General features: G+C 35.6%; 1 protein-coding gene across 4 annotated transcripts in view; it reads left to right on the top strand.

Annotated features, from left to right (window-relative positions):
• Window positions 1-12086, top strand: part of Rift (Riboflavin transporter) — a 40119-nt gene that overhangs the window by 1166 nt on the left and 26867 nt on the right. Inside the window, exon 1 of one of the 4 annotated variants that reach the window (XM_089098283.1) lies at window positions 9795-9925. The exons of 2 other annotated variants lie outside the window; for them this stretch is intronic. The gene's annotated coding sequence lies outside the window, so the exon portion shown is untranslated. Of the gene's footprint in view, window positions 1-9794; window positions 9926-12086 lie in introns of those variants that run through there. One more of the 4 variants, XM_089098284.1, reaches the window with a different exon arrangement.

Genomic DNA, 12086 nt, shown 5'->3' with positions numbered 1-12086 from the left:
TAGGGATTGTATATATAATGACCCTGTTTCCAAGAAAATTCAGGACGGTTCTGGACATGCGCGAAACCAGAAAATTTTCCAGGGGGTGGGGGAGGGGGCAAGTGCTAACACGATCTTTATTCTAATATCAATAAATGCAACTATTCTTTTTTCCCTAATTAATACATTTTCAATGTCTTTCTTTTTCAAAAGTTGTAGCATTTCCCTCTTCCTGCCGATATCTAGGGTCCTGGATTTAAGGGGTCCTCTCCTAAATCTAAGAGATTAGTCAAAGTATTTATTTAGTCGAGCATAAGAGGAAAAGCCATCGCATTACTTATTTCAATTAATTGGCTTTGATGATGAACTTGCGTTCATTGGTTTCGTGAGAAAAATTAGATAACAGGTTTAATATACGAGCTAGAAGGTATGGCTGCATTTATGTAACGAAGAAATACATTATTAGGGCTGTATATGGGACCATCTGGTGGGAAAGGGGTGCATTTGTGAATGAATTGATTAGTATATTTGAAAAAAGTATACAAAAAGGAATCGAGTAGCATGTTCACCTCACCCCTATGTCAGTTATGGAATCTCGTATATGTCGACCGAAAATTATTTTCATTCAACATTGTGAGCTTTTTACATCAATTTTTTCGCTCATTTCCATGATCCTTCGTTTTTTATATATTTTTTATATATATAAAATATTTTTTATATATTTTATACAATATTTTTTATATAATATTTTTATATATAAATATTTTTTTATATATTTTTTATATATATTTTTTATATAAATAATATTTATTTATATAAAATACAATATTTTTATATAAAATATTTTTACATTTATATTTTTTATATAATATTTTTATATAAAATTTACATACAATACAATATTTTTTATATAAAATACAAACTAAAAACTTAAACCTTTCGTATAATTGACAGTTGAACCCTCCCACTTCCCAATCCCTCCTTGGTTCTGTCAATTATATTGTGCTAGTTCGACTGTAATAGTAGCTTCCCATTTTAAGACATAACTTCCAGTGAGTGGAATTGACCAAACTCATTAAACGAGAAAGGTGATAGATACCCTATAACCCTAATGACTGACCATATCTCAAACAGTAAGCTGTACGAAAAATATCGTTCAATCTCGCTTTCTAAGGCTATAATGAGAGAAAGAATGTGACGGCTAGGACACGTTCTGCGGATGAAAGATGACAGATTGCAAAAGACTGTCCTAGTCGGCCAACCGTCTAGGACCAAATGAAAAGCAGGTCGACACCGAATGGGATTGGAGGATGTCGTAAGGAACGATCTAAGTGAAATGGGAACTTCTTGGGAGGGTGTAAAGAGGGAGAATTTGAATAGATTGGGATGGGTGAGGAGTGCGTGTATCTGTGTTGGCCTCAGGCGGCATGGTGCTGCATTAAGTTATTAGTAGTAGTAGAATTTACGGCAAGATTCTTTTTCTATTGATTCTATGACTTTTTTGAATTTTTATAATAAACAAAAAAATAATTTATTACAGATATAAAGCACTACGCTACGGAAAAATTTTAATTTTGCTAATGCGTAGCGATTAACAACATAAACATTCCTAAAGACATCCTAAATTAATTAATAAAAAAAAAACTTCATAAATATTCCTAGAAGCATCCTAGACTAATTAAAATAATAATAAAAAAACAATCACCTTCTCCCAAACACCCCCAGGGTAACAACCATCACCCAAATACAACTCCATCCACCCCCACCCCTTCAACCCGTTCATCCCTCCAGCCCTATAGCCCACTGACAAAAAAAAAAAACAAATTCCCCAAGAAATACTCTTTCAATCTATTTTTAAACTGTGGGAGGTGCTCAGTCGCCCTAACGCTCACAGGAAGCGAATTCCATAAAGAAGGGCCAAGATACTTCAAAGTAAAACCCGATCTGACACTGTTTTCAACCTTCACAACCAAGCTATCACATCTTCTTGTATCAACCTCATGAATAGAACTTCTGAAACGGTAAAACTCATTAAAGATTTCTGGGACTAGATTATGTACACAATTAAACACGAACATCGCCGCTAGATAGTCCCTTATCTGTCCAACATTGAGCAGCCTTAGAGACTTAAAGCTTGCACTGACGTCACATTTCTTACGTACTTTTCAATTATTCTTGCTGCTTTATTTTGTAGAATTTCCACACGCTTGCAATTAGTATAAAAATTGCTGCTCCAAACTGCACATCCATATGATATATACGGGTTGATTATTGCAAAGTATATCGTGCGAAGAGTACGTTCCGGTAGAATATGGTCCAATCTCCTGAGAATGCCAACTCCAAGTGCAATTTTGGCGGAAATAATATCGCTATGATGCTTCCACGAAAGATTAGAATCAATATGAAAGCCAAGACACCGTAGATTTAACTTGTACAACAGGCTTTTCATACAATAGGACTTTACTACTTACGTCAACAGAATCACCCACCTACAGAATGTCGTTAAAAACGTCTTCTTTACATTTACGCACAGCAAACTTAAACTCGTAAACACCTCCAGTCTTTTGAGAACATTATTAGTTTTTGCTATTAAATCATTGACCGATTTTGCAAATACTATTAGCGCAGTGTCATCCGTAAAATAAGTAATATATAGATTCTGCAGATAAAAGCGCATCATGTCCACGTAAACTAAATAAAGTAAAGGGCCCAGTACAGAGCTACACCACAAGGTACACCACACTTTACAGGAAAAGACGATAAGACTACATCATTTAAAAATAATTTAAGGGACCTACCGTAAAGATAGCTCACAAACCATATTAGACAAACTCCATCTATTCCAAGACTTCTCATTCGATGAAGCAACACTTGGTAGTCAACTGTGTCAAACGCTTTTCTAATTTCAATGAAAATAGACATAGGTATGTTACCTGAGTTTAATGCACAGTTAATACTTTGAACCAGGTGCTGTAAGGCTTGCGTCGTGGAATGATCCTTACGAAACCCTACCTGTGTCTGACTCAAAAGCCTATTCATCTGAAGGAAATTATAGAGCCGTTTCTGTACCACCCTCTCCAGTATTTTTTAAAAGATAGGTAGGATTGCGACCACATTTGTGAAGGGGAATGACCTTTGCCACCTTAAATTGCCCCGGAAAAGTTCCCTTTTCTAGGGAAAGATTAATGATAAAAACTAGACAGGGAAGAATATATCCTAAATTTACTTTAAGAGCTGGGAGGGACAAAACCATTAACACCGGCAGAATTAGACTCAAGTGACCTCACAATTTGACGCACTTCTTCACTCGTGCGCGGCTGAAATTCCATATTTAATGTTTCACCACGGACTTCATTAATAGTATTGCAGTTCATTTCATAATATTTACTGCTAATACTAGATTACACCTCGGGCCATTATTCGAGAAAAAATAGCAAACTATTTACAATTTCAGTTGAATCACCACGATTACAGGTACATCCTTCCAAATTAATATCTGCCGTGGTCTCTTTTCCTTTACCAACCATTATCTCATTTAAAATATTCCAAGATTCTTTCCTATTACCTTTACTTTCCTCCAACTTATTTCCATAATAATCAGACATTGCTTTACTCGTCAGTTTATTTTCCAGATTCTTTGCTTTGTAAATAAAATAAAAGACTCATCACTTTTGAAATCCAAATATATTTCATAAAGCCAATTTCTTAATTCTATTTGGTTAATTATCTCCTCTGTTATCCATGGTTTACGGGGAACCAGCTTCTTTGATTTAAAAACTTTTACTGGATACGTTCTTTCATAAATAGAGTCAATGACTTCCACCAGGCCATCCATGGCTTTAGTAGGGCATTCTTTCTCTTCAAAAAATTGACTCCAGTCTATTACAAAAACTTCAGAAGATTTTCTTTTTTCGTCAGCCAAAATTTTAGTTGTTATTTTTCTGGACTCGTTTAACACTACAATAAATAGCAGCTGACAGTGGAAGATTATCAGACCAAGGAAACATAATCATATCAGAAAAATTCGATTCAAATCAATTGAACGAACAAATACATTGGCAATAATCGTTGCAGATTGACTCGTGATTCTCGTTGGAATATTCACAAATGAAAATAAATCATTTGCTATCATAAAATTTAAGAAATCACCATTTTGACTACATAGATCCAATAAATTAAAAAAAAAAAAATGCTAAATACTAAATTTGATTTTTTTTTTATAAGGTACAACTGTTATCATGCCTCACAAGGTGGGAAGGAATGGAGTTAGTAGCGTAAAACACCTTTCGATATTTTATTTTGAGACATATATCAATTCTAAAAAGTTTAATGCACCTAACACAACAATTTTCTGAATTACAAGAAACCATATTCAGGACTTTCACTACTGTTTCTTCGCTTTGCTTTTCAAACAATCTGTAAAACCTAGGCACTTTCGGTTGAAAATCGGTAAATGGCTCAGTGGGTTCGGTAGAATTTTAAATAGGACTTTTTTGCGTTTTGTGTTGGGTTTTTGGGGATGCTCGAGTGATTTGCGAAAGTACTACGTTCTTAAAAATCCGAGAGCAGATCTACGTTGCAGGATTCAGATGCGATTCCAGAAAGAAAAGCGGGATTTCGTCGATAATTTTTTGTCAAAGTTGACACAGTTTTCGTTTAGATTCTAGGGCTGTTATGACCGGAGACATTTTTATTCTTCAGCCCTTAATTTTTTTTCATACTTTTAGGCTCCGCAATATCCCCTACTATGTTATGGAGGATAATAGGAAAATCCGGACGAATCCCGAGCACCTGTTTTTTAACCGTTGAGCATGAGACAAGCGGCTAAACTTTATTTACCGCCTTCCCCAGCCATTTCTTCACGAATGATATAGACAAGACCAAAAGTCGCAGCTTACTGATATGCATGTAACTGCAAAAAAGTACAAAAATTAGCAGAACCTTCAAATACATATTCATATAGACATATTCATTCCATTTAATAAAACACATGATTACAGGCGTTCTTGGATCATTCATTTCCAACCTACTGCTACTAATACTACGGCTAAAAACTCACTTCAGCACCCAGCCACCTGAGGACATCACAGATATTCACGCTCCTCCTCTATCCCATTGTATTCAAACCCTCCCTATTTTCACACTCCCAAGAAGTTCTGATTTTCCTTAAATCCTTCTTTAAACCTCTTCCTCCTCTATAGGGGCGACCTGTTTTTCGTTTGGCCCTAGATTGTTGGCCAAAAAGGAAGATCTTTGGCAATCTGTAACCCCTCATCCACAGAACGTGTCCTAGCCTTCTCATCCTTTCTCTCGTTATAGCCCTAGAAAACGGGATAAAACTACATTTTTCGCACAGATTACTGGTTCAAATACGTTCAGTCACATGGATACCCAAAAGAATCTGTTGACAATTTCTCTAAAAAATATCTTACAAATCTTCCTCCGTCGTTTGGATTCAGGGTTCAATCTTGACCACTGTGATATCTATAGCTTCCAATGCTTCTACTGACTGAATCAAACACTTGCTCATAATCTCTAAAACTAAGTGCTAAAGGAGTCTGATGACTCAGGCACTTCTCAATTACTAATCTAACAGTACGAATTGGTCGACGCATCCTTTCTCCTTCCTTAAACCGCACTGTTCTTCTCTTAAAACTTTATCTACAGTAAAACTCTATCTACAACATCTCTGAGTCTAAAAAGTATCATCATACTAAGTAATTTGCTTCCTACAGCAACTAAGCTAGTGCATCTATAATTACCACATTTGGTGCATCCTGTCAACTTTCTAATGAAGCGGTTAACCTCAATTTTCCTAAAATCAATAGTTCTTCCCCTTTTCAAATGTCATATTCATAATATTCAGTAATTTATCTCTTTATTTAACATGTAATTTATTTGCAATTTATTTAACATTACAAACACCATATTTAAAAAAACATTTACCACAATATGAGTACATGGTGCCATACTATTTTTTAATCCAATTATTACTGTCTCTAATTTTCCCTCGCAAAATAAATCTTCCTTTGCTTCTAAAGTGCCACAATCTTTTTAAATCTTTCCTGTATCATTTCCTGTAGCTTTATCGTGGTTTAGAATATATTCTCAAAATGTTTTACCTACTTCTCATTAACTCGTTCCTTATCAGTAATGGTGGCCCCGTTCCTATCTTGAACAGAGACTAGATCAAACTGCCTATTCTGTCTCAATTTTTTAACATTTCAATGCTATATTTTAATATTTTGTCATCTGACAGGATCCAGATCTTCAGCGATTTTATTCATAGCCTTCACTTCACAGCTTCTTAATTCATATTTTAATGTTTTTTCTGTATTCCTTATATTACTCTTATTTTCATACGATCTATCACTCAGATAATTTTTGTACAAGCCCTTCCTCTTCTCTGCTAAACATAAAGCATTTTCACTAATATTCCTAGCTACGTTTTTGCTACTTCACAAACTATTTTACTACAATTATTCCATCTATCTTCTACATTGTCAAATTTTTTGACTTTTTAGTTTAATAGTTCCTGGAAAGTTTCCCTCAAATTATCATCCTGGAGTCTAGCAACGTCATAACTTCCCGAAAGGTAGTTATTCTTCCTAAATTTCCGCTCTAAGATTAACCCTGAATACTACCAGATGATAATCTTTTGTTTTAACATCAGTTAAAACAGTTTCTTCAGCGAAAACAATTTAACATCAGTTTCTGAAACTCTTAAAAAGTCCAGTTCAAACGTCATTCAACTCATCATATTTATAATCCAATCATACTGCTCAACAAAGAGCAATTCAACAAGAATAAAACTCTACATACGCAACTAAATCAACAAATGGAATACACAATACTTCAACACATACACCACAGGAAACTTATTGTAGGAAAAACAAAAAAGATCTATTCTTTCTTTAAATCTTAAAAACTGTACAGCTTTACGTGAAAAGCAGATAAAACGAACTAAAAGACCCTAAATCTCAATTTCTGAAGTCAATAAAAATGGTTTCCAAATGGATTTTAAATTTTGCTCAAATCTTGATCAAGCTTTATTCTCAAATGTTTAAGTTCTCTCCCAGCCCTTCCTTTGTTCCCATACTTTCAAACATTAGCAAGTCTGCAAATATCAAACATAAAGTTTGGATGGCATTAAGCCACGTATCAAAATACATCTCATATTTTTAAATAATATGTATCGTCCAGATTCTATATCATTGACATGTGAAAACCAATGAAATAATTTTTCGGCAATGGATTGGGCTTCAGAATGCTTTGGGTTTAAAATATTTGGTGCGTTTGGTATTAAGTAAAATTGACTTGCAAAAAGAGGATCAAACAGAAGAGAGGCTTTTTTTGTCGATCGGATAATACTGAATAAAGCGAGTGGCTGGATGAATTTGCTCTCGCCAGACCTGGCCAATAATACGGCATGTGCTTTCCGGGTTGCAGCGGTAGCTAGCAACCCAAAAAGAGACGATCACTCCCCATACTAAAAAATGAAATAGCCCATAACTCCTAAAACAAGAATCAGATTAATCTAAGAAAGACGCAGCTTCCTTAATATATCTGTTTCATAAAAATATTTTAAGGGTTCAAATCAGAGAGAAAACGTGAACACAAGATTCGTCTGTCAGATCAACTAATTTTTGGGATCTCTGTTGTGTTTGGCATTGATATTTTGCATGATTGTTGGACCGTCAGTGCGGTCACAACTGCATACTTTCGAGAAATTTTCGACTTATAAAAAATATATAGGTTTTTTTTTCATGAATTCATAAAAATAAAAACAGACACTATTTGCTACAAAGGCACCTGGCTGGCACGAGACAGGGGAGAGGAAGATATAATTTTTACTCTAATATAAGAATAAAAAAAGGAAGAAGAAACTGTACAAAGAAAACTAAGAAAGCTGAAAGAAACAAAAATAGAAGTGACAAATGAACTAGATTAAAAAAAAGTAAACAACAAAAATTTAACAAGCTCCAACCCAAGAAAAACTTACGAATGCCTTAAACGCGCAAAATGAGTGACAACTTCGAGCTGATTTAGCTAACACATTTTAAAAGATATGATACGCATGTTAGAGGATTGAAACTTGACATTAGGGACGGAGTAAGAAGGAGTTTGAATGGCATTTTATTACGAAGATAAAAATTATACTAATTTGAGATGTAAGACAGAGTAGTACTAAAAGACGCGGGGAGGTCGCTGTGGTGCTGGGAAAAAGTAAAAAATGTAGTTGAAAGAATATAATGATTCTAGAGCCAGTAACGGTTCAATTGCCGAACGATTTGCTTCCTGAATAAGATTTCTTGGCGAGAAGGAAAAATTGGCGTTTACATAATTGAAAATAAGAAACATAAGACTCAATAAAGCAATGAAAGAGCACTTTCAAAATCCGCTCAGAAAACAGGCTGACGCTTTCTAAAAAAAAAAAAAATCCCGCATAATTTCTTTTTAATCAAATCAATACGGTTTTTAAAAGCAGCGTAATCATCAAAAAGAATGCCAAGTAATCGGGTGGAATAATACTTTAGTCTGCTAATAAAACCATCTGCAAAACAGACTTCAGATATTTGAGGCAAACATGACATGCATGAGACCGACTCATGAGTCGGTGAGTCAGGAAATATTAGGAAACGTGTGATTGACACTGAATCGACTCAGAAACATATACGAGTGTACGGTAAGATAATTAGCAGTAAAGTAAACAAGTACTCTCTCGAACACTACTCCTACTACTAATAACAACACACCACACCACCAAGCCGCCTGAGGCCAACACACCTACGCACGCTCCTCCTCCATCACAATCTATTCAAAGCCTCACTCTTTACACCCTCCCAGTAAGTTCTCATTTCCTTTCTTTCATTATAGCCCTAGACAGCGGGATTGAAATGCACACCCAGAACAATCCCTAGGCAATTTCTCTTAAAAACATCTAGTAAATCTTCATCCGCTTTTCGGAGCGCCCATGCTTCAGATATATTTGACCACTGTCATCACTGTACCTTCCAGTATTCTAATCTTGGTTTACAGCGTTATCTTCCTATTCTTCCAAACTTTTTTTAACTGTGAAAAAACACTTACAGCCTTGGCTATTCTGCATTTAATATCTTCACTGCTCCCACCGTCTTTACTAATAATACTACCAAGGTAAGTGAAACTGCGCACCTGATCAATCTTTTCGTTACCCAACGTTACCTTTTCATCTTCACTTACTCCTAGCCTTACTGACTTAGTCTTCTTAACATTAATTTTGAAACCTATTCTAGCACCCTGGACTCGCAAAACCTCTAAATATCAACGAAGTTTAGATTCTTTTATCCAAGAAGACCTAGGGGTTGCTACAATTTTTCTCCAACGCGGAATATGCTTAGGAAAATGTTTTCTAAAGCAGCAAAGCGCATAGAAATACCGTGCATAATAGGCTTTTCTTTTACTGTAAATAAAAACTAATGTGTAATTAAAATTTCATTTATATTTGATCCACCCAAGAAAAAGTAAATCCAACTTTATATACTTGCAAAGTGATTGCGCCGTCGTTTAATGATTTTTACTGCATAAGTCAAGATCAGAAGTTGAGAAAAGTTGTCACTCCGGATTTTGTATATCAATGAATGTCTCAGGCAGTGACGCAATCTATATTTTTCACATACAGATGTCACTGTGTATCTAATGAAGAAAACTTTATTTTATGCTATTCTAATTGTGTAAAATCTTTGTTTTAGCTTCTAATAATTTAAAATAATATCAGTTTAGGTCGTCAGCACCATAATCAACTTCAAAAATTACTCACCAGGCCGTATCAGTCCAAAGTTGCCCACGAATAAAAACAATTAACATGTGTCTTTTATGGAACGCTTAACTACGCAATGACTAATTTGGCATTAGTGAACCGCAATTTGAATAGCTCGCTCCATTAGGATTAGCTATAAAAATTAAGGTAATATGATTTTCCGCTGCAGCTCCTTTACTTTCCTCCTTCATAGCTGTTTCATTTAAAGATAATTATCCATGACTTTTTGATTTTTGGAATTAATTACCAGTGCCTCGTTTAAGCCAAATGTAAACACATCCACTACTACTGTAGTGATCTCGGGAATTTCTCCTGAGCTTAACAATCCTGTGAAACGCCGCGATGCCATTGACCAAATCAAGGGACACCAAGCCATTCATTCTATTAAGCCGTCGGGCAATAAACTTTTAGTGAATATTGACCCAGTTGCTGCAAAGGACTTTCGTGATGCGGTACCTAATGTTTTGAAGTGCGATCAGGATTGCCACCCTGACCTGGAAGAATTTACTAAATCGGAGAGAAAAAAATTACTACATCGCATCTGTTTTTACTAAATGCTCAAACAAATTTTTTGCGCGTGCCGCTACGCCGCACGCGCACCATCAAGCATCGAGTTTACTATAGGAGGATAATCGATACGATAAGTCTGAATTCAAATCTTACTTGCAAAGCGTCCGATATAAGGGTAAGGAATTTCCGAAAAGTCCTTGGCAATGGAGTAAAGTGGTGAATTCTAGTAAGCTAAACCCGACTGTTTCGTCCAGTTTAATTCCTGGTGATTCATGGGTTAGTCATTACTCGACAATTTTCAGTACAGTAAATTATGCAGTCCATTCCGGATTTTGTAGACTGCTTGATTCAGTTATTCCGCGTAGACTACGCCAGAAAGATATTATCCCTATTAGTGCTGAGTCTGTTGTGAAAAGTATTAAAAGACTAAAATCTAAGTTGGTTGATTTGGATGGAATTTGTGTTGAACATTTAAGAGTTGATTCTCCCGAGTTGATTAGCCATCTGCAACTACTTTTTCAGATGTGTGTTAGTAGCTCACTAGTGCCTGATTCTTTCCTGTGTGGTACTGTTACCTCTGTTCTGAAGCGAGGGAAGGATCCGCTTAATTGTGGATCCTACCGCCCTATCACTGTAGCGTGTAATTTAAGCAAACTATTTGAATATGTATTGCTCCCATTTATTCAAGATAAGGTGGATTATGACGCAAATCATTTCGGTTTTAAGTCATGTATAGGATGCCAGCATGCCCACCGTATACATGCAACAGTGTTACAAGAAGCACAATGTTTAAAAACGGAAGTTCATTTTTGCGCGTTAGACCTATCTAAAGCTTTCGATACTATTTGTCACTCTCAGGCATGGTTTTCTGAGGCACGTTTGGGTGTGATTAGTTCAGTTATTTTTGTACTTTAATTTTGGTACCAGAATTCATTTATTCAGTTGAGGCAGAGTTCCCGGGCCTTTGGTAAAATACCAGTTAGATATAGGGTCCGTCAGGGTGGTTTGCTTTCACCTCATATTTATAAAGCTTGTTTATTGAATGTTTTTAATATGATACCGCTTTCTTACTCTTCAGGGTTGTCAAACGTCTCCTATATTGCATATGCGGATGATCTTCTGCTTGTTAGCACGTCAAAGTTTACTTTAACGAAGTCTGTGCTACTAGTATCGCAGCTGTATGGGGAAATCAGATTAAACCTCAACACTGATAAATGTGAATATTTAGTGTTTAATTCAAAATCTTCAGCAACGCCGCTTGATCGCGGCTTATTTTCTGTAAAAAGTGTTGTATCTTTCCGATGCCTTGGGATCAATATTTGCAAATCGCTTACGTTATTTTGTTTCCGGGCATTGAGTGATATTAAAGAGAAGCTGAAACTGGGGTATGCGAAAATTGTCCCCAACAGGGGAATATATAACAGAAAGGCACTGGCTAAATTGTACTCGAGCTTTTGTGATCATGCGGTTTTTTTCACAGCTGGCCTTCACATCCTGTTTCGACCAGGGGATATTAGCGATATTAGAATTATGTATTTCCGATATTGCAAGCTTTTATTATATCTGCCTCGCAGATACAGTAATAGAAAGATGATGCGGATTTTTGGCGCTCCCAATATTGTAAATTTTTTTTCAGACAAAGTAGCCGTCTTCAAGAGAACATTTATGCTACTTTGGGTGTTAACCGCCTACTTATCCGGGTAGCCACAGCGCATTGAGTGTAATATTTATTTATTGTGTTCTTGTTAAATGTATTTTTGTGTTTTTTTTTCTTTTCTTGTGTTACTCCACTTCATTT

Source organism: Artemia sp. Qi Xiang Cuo, chromosome 12, assembly GCF_049724085.1.
Source record: "Artemia sp. Qi Xiang Cuo chromosome 12, ASM4972408v1, whole genome shotgun sequence".
NCBI classification, from domain to species: domain Eukaryota; kingdom Metazoa; phylum Arthropoda; class Branchiopoda; order Anostraca; family Artemiidae; genus Artemia; species Artemia sp. Qi Xiang Cuo.
This window is presented reverse-complemented; position numbering and strand designations above follow the sequence as displayed.